The 8,422-nt window shown below is 32.4% G+C and overlaps 1 long non-coding RNA gene and 1 other non-coding gene across 7 annotated transcripts in view; both read right to left on the minus strand.

The window, feature by feature from the left end:
- LOC113786732 (uncharacterized) overlaps positions 1 to 8,422 on the minus strand; it is a 23,568-nt gene that overhangs the window by 13,328 nt on the left and 1,818 nt on the right. Inside the window, exons 1-7 of one of the 6 annotated variants that reach the window (XR_012163245.1) lie at positions 8,365 to 8,413; positions 7,988 to 8,061; positions 6,205 to 6,478; positions 4,411 to 4,585; positions 1,853 to 3,887; positions 1,633 to 1,756; positions 531 to 1,490 (exon numbers count right to left, since the gene is read on the minus strand). This is a non-coding gene — a long non-coding RNA (uncharacterized lncRNA). Of the gene's footprint in view, positions 1 to 530; positions 1,491 to 1,632; positions 1,757 to 1,852; positions 3,888 to 4,313; positions 4,586 to 6,204; positions 7,848 to 7,987; positions 8,062 to 8,364; positions 8,414 to 8,422 lie in introns of those variants that run through there. The other 5 variants (XR_012163243.1, XR_012163241.1, XR_003473028.2 and 2 more) reach the window with 5 other exon arrangements.
- LOC105852184 (U6 spliceosomal RNA) lies at positions 1,638 to 1,740 on the minus strand. The gene has a single exon (XR_003473183.1). It is a non-coding gene; the product is annotated as a U6 spliceosomal RNA (small nuclear RNA).

Raw genomic sequence — 8,422 nt, forward strand, 5'->3', positions numbered from 1 at the left:
GATCCTTGATAGAGGCATCTAGACAACACCATGTGATCTCTCATCTCATGAACACCCAAATTGAACAATAATTTCGAAGAAGATTTCATGGTTTATTGATTGGATTTCAATTGTACTAATATCAACACATGTCTTATTAAAACAAGAACAAAATAAGTGATATGTTTAGAGCTGTCTACACAACACGTGAATTAGGGAAACACAGGTCACTTTCAAAGGCTTATCTTCCAAAATGAAGGACGTGCAATCTCACATTCTGTGTAATCCTTAACGAAATCCTTCAAAACAGTGCCATTTGATCATTAATGAGTCATGTTTCTTACTACACCCAATCAAAACATAACTCATTCACCATCGAATTAGGTAGATAATGGTTTCCACCATCTATATATATATTTTCCATTAAACAAGCAACACAAACCATTCCTACAATAAAGCATCATAATTCAAGTTACCTTCTTTCTTCTACTACTTCTTTGAGATTATTCTATCGTTCAGTGTGTGAAGAAACAAAATGAGTTTTCGCTTACCTGGTATTAGACGATCATCATTTAGTACAAGTCAAACATCAAACAAGGAAGTAGAAGTCACAAAAGGCTATCTTGCGGTGTATGTTGGAGAGGAAATGAAGAGGTTCTTGATTCCAGTTTCATTCTTGAACCAACCTTCATTTCAAGAATTGTTAAGCCAAGCTGAAGAAGAGTTTGGATACTGTCATCCAATGGGTGGCCTCACAATTCCCTGCAAGCAAGATGTGTTCTTACATACAACTTCTCACTTGAACAGACTGTAGCTAATCCACACAGCAAGAACTCCTCTAAATGATAACATAGCACAGTAGGATTGACTAGTTAGTCAAGACAAACTTTGTACAGCAGGAATTTCATTTTCCATTTTGATGTTTCCTCTTAAGAGGGAAAGATTTATCTTTATAACATTTTGTAAATTGCATAGTGATGGCAATACAAAATTGAAATCAAGAATCTAAGCTATTTTGCCACTTTTTGTATTCAGTTGATGGCCATGTTGAATGTGTCTACTATTCTTGGATTAATTAACTCCAATTGTAATTGGAACTCCCAAATATTTCAAGTAGTTTGCCAAGATTTCAGAAATTAACTTAAAGACCAACAAAGACTTATTAAAAATAATTGCAATTACCCCTTGATCAGAAAATTGAATTCAAAACTATATGGTACATATACCATTTTAATAGACGGAAGAGTGAAATGAAACTATGCATAATAATGATAGAATAAAATTTTGCATATATCTATAACCAAATCAGAACAAGAATTTAACTATTTAAAAAAAAAAAAAAAAAGAGAACAAGAATTTAACAATACATTTAGGATCATAAAAAAATAAATTAGAGAGTTGTCCGGGATTTCTCTAGATACAGCCAACCACTCACTTAAGAAATCAGCTGTGTCCTCGTAAATTATGTATCTTTACAATGTAAAGGAGACACCCCCAATTTCAAAACGAAGCTGAAAGGAATGCAGAACAAAAACGCGAAATCAAGAGAAAAGGAACGGGAAACAGTAATTGGACAACGGAAAACGAAATGCAGAAAAAGGAAACAAATGTGAAAGGAGAAAACGAGAGAAAGAAAATGAAGGAAAAAAAAACCTCAAAAAAATTTGGACCATTTCTCGATTTGTGCGTGTCATCCTTGCGCAGGGGCCATGCTAATCTTCTCTGTATCGTTCCAATTTTATCGGATGTCCCCGAAGGGACAAACTCCATGGTTAACCTGCGTTATATAAATACGGAAAAAGGGATAAATGTATTCGATGTGGGACTAATTGCAAGCAAACATAACATGCAAATGCTAATTCTCAACACTCACTTCACTGGGAGGAAGCGACGAAGATGCATTTCCCTCTCATTCTCAGTGAGTTAAGTTTCAGATAAAATAACCAAAGAAGTTCAGACTCATATTTTAGTTTAGTTTAAAGTCGCTGTACATTGCCTTTTTTTCAATCAAACATTATATTCAAACACTTAATTTTTATACATTTTTATCACCTCAATTTATTTATGTCTCTTTTTTACTCTCACATTACCTATGTATTATATTTATTACATCAACATCTTTATTGATATCTCTCAAAATATCTAAAAAGTGTTTAAGTGTATATCATATATTTTTCTTTTTCAATACACTTTTAGCTTTTTCATAGTCTATCATCTTAGTCATTTTTATTAGAAAATTTATTTTTCGATATTCATTCACCCAAGACGTCCTTTAAAAGGGAAAGAATTCGAAAACAAAGAGATTGAAAAATAGTAATATAATAGATGTGATTTGTTATAAGATATAGATATAAAATGTTGATAATGTGATTAGAAGAGAAAGATCGAAAGAAAATGAAAATATTGAATTTTTAGATTTTACAATAGTTAATAATTAGTATTGTTAATATGATTATTATTTTGTTGATGGTAAGAATCGAATGGACAATGTGATATTTTTTCAAAAGAAAATTATTGTTTTTTGTGTTATTTATAATATTATTTCTATAAATAAATTTTTGAAATAAATATTATAATATGTTTTTAAAGTATGTATTTTAAAATAAACATAATCTATTGAATAGCATAACAAAAATATGTCATTTATTAGATTTTAAAAAAAAACTGGATGGATGTTTATCCATAATTTTAAATGATTGGATTAGATCCAATCTATTAACATTGTTATTGTATATGGTGGATACATTAAATGAATTTATAGTTGATGAATTGAATGAATGAAATTATAATCATAATTTAGAACGTTTTCAATGGTGTAACATAACATTGGTGTTTAAAGTGAGGTATATAATACTATATAATACCCACTCAAAGTTGCAACAGTTTCCACGTAGATTCCATTGTTTATTGATTGTACTATAAGTGCTAAAAGCTTTGCTCAACATGCAGTTGATGGGAAACTCTTAAAAGACAAATTCGGAATATGCATGCATTGGTACCATTAATTATATCTCATGTTTTTTTTTTGGGTTCGTTCCCATTTTTTTCACTTTTGGTTTCTAATCATTTTAGTTGTCCTAATTAGTGACAAGTTTGAATGATGCATCCAAAATACTGTCCTAATTAGTGATTAGTCAAATGTTTGACTCAAGTACTAAGCGGCCATAGTTAATTAATAATTGTATACTGTAACAAAATTTAATGGTCCTTCTCTTTTGTCCAATTACATGTATTAGCAAAATTTTACAGTTAGATTGAAGTTCAAAATTGTGGCAGGAATTTATCAATAACAACAGCTTCCAAGTAGATTTCATGGTTTATTGATTGGATTCCAACCAGTAATAATAGCTACAAGTTATCCTATAGAAACAAGGACAATAATAATACTTGATAAGCTTAGATCTTGTCTGAATCTTGTGAAGCAGGTCTCTTTCAGAAGGCTAATTCTCAGTGAAAACTTCCAAGACAGTGCCATGTGATAATTAATGAGCCTTGTCTCTCACTAAACCCCATTGAATAACTCATCCACCATACAATTGGTTCCCAAAATCTATATATATACCCATCATTGGGTTTACAAGCAACACATATCATTCTTACCTTGAAGCATAAGAATTCAAGTTCAATTCTTTCTTCTACTACTTCTTTCACATCATTTTGTCGAAAAAAAATAAAACAAGAATGGGTTTTCGCTTACCTGGTATTAGACGATCATCATTTAGTGCAAGTCAAGCATCTATCAAGGAAACAGAAGTCCCAAAAGGCTACCTTGCGGTATATGTTGGAGAGGAAATGAAGAGGTTCTTGATTCCAGTTTCATTCTTGAACCAACCTTCATTTCAAGAATTGTTGAGCCAAGCTGAAGAGGAGTTCGGTTACTGTCATCCAATGGGTGGCCTCACAATTCCCTGCAAGGAAGATGTCTTCTTACAAACAACTTCTCGATTGAACAAATTGTAACTAATTCATACTGCAAAAAAGTCATATGAATGATAACATAACACAATAGGATTGACTAGTTGAGACAACTTTTGTATATCAGGACTTTTTTTCTTCTATTTTTTATGTTTCCTCTTAAGTGGAAATCTGAAATGAGAACCTTGCAAAACTATATTCTTGCAAATTTATTTGTTATTTTATTTTCATCTCAAAAACTTGCATTTTATGCACAAACACAAGCCATGCACCAATTTTAAGGAAATTGTCTATCACATAATATATGTGGTAATGCATGCCTGGTAATTCTTTTGGATATCTTATGAGGCCACACAACAAAACTCAAACAAATAAATCTTGAAAGAAAAAACTTTCTTTAATCTATAAATATTCTCAACTTGATTGGCTCATGATAGAATTCTAGAAGCAAGTCGGTAGAAGTGAAATACAAATGAAGAAAGGAATAGACCGATAACTGATCACATAAATCAACACCTTAGTCACCAATTAATTTGTACATTTATTTTTCTTGTGGTATTTGAAGAAGGTGGTGGAGACCACAATCACAAGGACTTCCTGTGCTCTTCACATGGACTTGTCGTTTGAAGTTGTTGTCAGAAAGCACGCATTTAGCGGCAACCCTTTACTGAGTTCCTAGCAGCTTCCTCCACTATTCATAAAAATGTATATTATGTATTTTCCTAATCAAAAGATTGTCATAATCTCCCTGCATTTGGTAAAGAGAGTGACTAGACAACAAAAATTTGCAGTTCACATGTTTAAGGAGTTGAATTCCATGACTAAACAGTGTCTGCACAGAGCATGTATTAGCACTATAAACACAATTAAACTTATTAGCACCTAAAACAGAAGCTAAACCCATCAAATAATATAGAGTTCATGTTTTTCAAATTCTTGACACAATTATGAATAGTCTTCCATTGCCAATTCTGTGTCCAGCCATAATCTACAAATAGAACAGCAGTAAAACATGAATTTCAAGTCAATATAGATATTATAAACTCAAGTATTGATAGCCATGCAGAGGAGGACTGGTTTTGTAAGATGAAGCATTCACCTATGAGAAAACCCAATATTCATTTCATTTTGATTTTTTATTGAAAGAAAATATTTATATATATATATATATATTAAGAATATAAAAAGCATTTAATACCATTTAAAAGTTTGTTTTTTGTTTGATAAGAACCAAATAGTCATCTCAATTGAAGATTGGAAAGTTCCTAAAAGCTAGAAACTAATCTAAATTCTAAACTAGGCCATGATCTCTTGCTTAGCCTGCTGTTTCCTGTTGGCCTTTTATTCATGACTCTATATCTTATCTCTTACCAACTTATCTAGAGGAAACCAAAAAAGTTACGCAACATTAAAATACAACAACTTCATTGTTCCCCTCAATTGTTAACAGATTTTCATCAATCAAGGTTCAACAAGCTAATCATTCTTTTATGCAGTAAAAAAAGGTCATCAATCGACACAATTTTAAGTTGAGGTATAATCCACCTTAAAATCTTGGCAAAGCAGTTGTTGCTGGACTTTCTTCAAAAAACTGCAATTATATACATATAGGACTGTTGAAATTCAATTTTCAGAATAGTGTATTTTTGTACTACTAGTTTGGGTCAAAACTTAAATTACTTTCTTCTGGATTGTAATCCACTTGCTATCTTTCGGTAACCATGAGTCAAAAAAAAAAATCTTCTGGTAACCATGAGTAACGACCAAGCCTGAGATCAAGGTTCTCTGTTGCTTCCTAACATTTATGATTTGTAGCCAACAACCCATTATCTACCTTATAATTACTACAATAGAATTGTGGTATCTAGCTATATGTCAGCATTGAGCCGCGTTAACAATACGGAGAAAACATGTGACATGTCTAATGGATGTCTACAAAAATATGAGTATGCATAAACCAAGCATTAAGTTTAACCGAGCCATCACATTTGACTTCCAAGAGGGTAATCTATTAGCCTTTCATTTAGAAGGTGGGGCATATTATATTAACACTCTTATTGAAGTTGTTGATCCTTAATATAAAGAGACATCCAGGAAAATACCATATGATCTCTCATCTCATGGACCCCATTCTTTAACAATTATTTCTCAAAAAAATTGGATTTCAATAAACTCTTGAAGACTATAAATACGCTATTTTCCTTCATAGAAACCACAAGTCATTCGCAAGATCAAAAGATACATACAGTTTTCTTGAATTTGAGAGCTTTACTTTGTTCTTTGACACATTTAAAATGGGCTTTCGTTTACCTGCTGCTATTAGACGGGCTTCATTTAACAGTAGCCAAACACCATCAAAAATCGCAAATGTACCAAAAGGGTATCTTGCAGTGTACGTTGGAGAGGAAATGAAGCGGTTTGTGATCTCCATGTCATACTTGAACCAACCTTCATTCCAAGATTTGTTGAGTCAAGCAGAGGAAGAATTCGGATATGATCATCCAATGGGTGGCCTCACAATTCCTTGCGCAGAAAATGTTTTCTTGCATATTACTTCTCACTTCAATGGGCTATAAATCTAAAACTGCAGAAGAATGGAATAATAGTGACATTTTGTACAATAGGCAACATTTATACTTGTAAATATTTTCCTTTTCAATTATTGGGTATGATTGAACATACTCAATAACATTAATTTACTCTCTTTTATATTTTTTAATCATAATGGCACAATGTTTCAACAACTCAACTGGCTCTGTTCTTATATTCATGAATTACTAAACTGGTGATTCCTTGAAAAAAAAAAGTAACTAAGAAGCAATTTTTAGTTTTCCCTGCTTACTAATTATAACTAAAAGGAACGCGCTAGTGCTGCAAGTAAGAATCAAGCTGGGTTTTTCTCTTGAATTTCACTGACCTACTAGTATATAGCAAAAGGTTTTTCTTACAGCATTCACATGAGTATCCATGTCTATAGATTTTCTTGCGGTTAACAGAAAACTACATAGTTTTAATTTTTTACTGTCATGGTGATTAGTTAAATGTTTGGCTCAATCGTTGGACTAAAGTTCATGGATATTGTAACAAAATTTGATTCTTCTCTTTTCTCTAACTGTAATTTATTAACTGTAATTTATCAACTGTAATTTATCAAGCCATATTTTATGGTGAGATTCAAGTTCAACAATGTGGCGGCACTCTCACATTATAATTGTATCTTTAGCACATTTACCACATGAATAGCAAGCCACTATGTATGCGATGAATCTATTAACTTCGTAAACAGGTCTCTATGCGCAGATCAAGACCGTCACCAATTAAAAACTCAAAATTATCAACTGCGAGCATGAGTAATGTTCTCTGCAATCTCTCTTAGCTGAATCGATGATGAATGAATGAAAAGAATCTACTTACAATGAAACTTACATCATAATATATGTTAACTGAGTAACAAATTGTAATACACCCCTCAAGTTGGGAAATAGTTTTTTTTTTCCTTTGCAAAAGGGAGATAGATGTTAAACAAACCCAAATTGGAACTCAGAGTTTGAAACTGGTGCTGGGTAAAGGCTTTGGAAGAGAAAGTCAAAACCAGGCCATAATGTTCAACTATCAACGTGAAAGGATTAAGATGAAAATTCAATGTGGCGTGCCAATTAATTCAAAATTTGCATATTCATCAACCAGCCTACGTTTGAAGTCAAAATGAAGAAATGCATATGCTAATAATTTATCTCAGTCTAAAACATGTTTTGATCACAGATTATTAATTATATTCATAATGTTTGCAAGCGTTGGACTGTGATGAAGACTTTTATGTAATCCTCAATGAAAGTCTTCAAGATAGTGCCATGTGATCATTAATGAGCTCTGTCTCTCTCTAAATTCCGTTGAATAACCCATTCACCATCCACTTCGGTAGTGAATGGTTTCCTTCCACTGTCTATATGTAACTGTCATTGAGTTTACAAGCAACATGAAACATTTCTATATTGAAGCATCAGAATTCAAGTTAACTTCTTTCTTCTACTACTTTTTTGAGATTATTCTGTCAGTGCCTAAAGAAACAAAACAAAGATGGGTTTTCGCTTACCTGGTATTAGACGGTCATCATATGGTGCAAGTCAAGCATCTACCAAGGAAATGGATGTCCAAAAAGGCTATCTCCTACATAAACAGCAAGATGACCCTTTGCAACATCAGTGCACCTTCGAAGACCAGGCAAACGAAATCCCATTGCAGAAAAAGAGACTTGGCCAGGAAATATTGATGTTTATGTATGATTGATAATAAACTAATATTAAACATACATAAATGGTTAGAAAGTGAGCTTGATTGTGCTTGTGTAACATAAAGTTAAACTCCGACTGATGTCTAATGTGCCATTAACATTAACAAAGGAGAACATGCACCATGTTTGAAGCATGTCTTAGAAAACGTGAGTTGGCATCGAACAAGCATTGAGTTTACCTTGTGCTTATCTAATTTGATACTCTATCAGCTTTTCATTCAAAGGATTGGGTTTGCA

This window comes from Cicer arietinum, chromosome 5 (assembly GCF_000331145.2).
Source record: "Cicer arietinum cultivar CDC Frontier isolate Library 1 chromosome 5, Cicar.CDCFrontier_v2.0, whole genome shotgun sequence".
NCBI lineage: Eukaryota > Viridiplantae > Streptophyta > Magnoliopsida > Fabales > Fabaceae > Cicer > Cicer arietinum.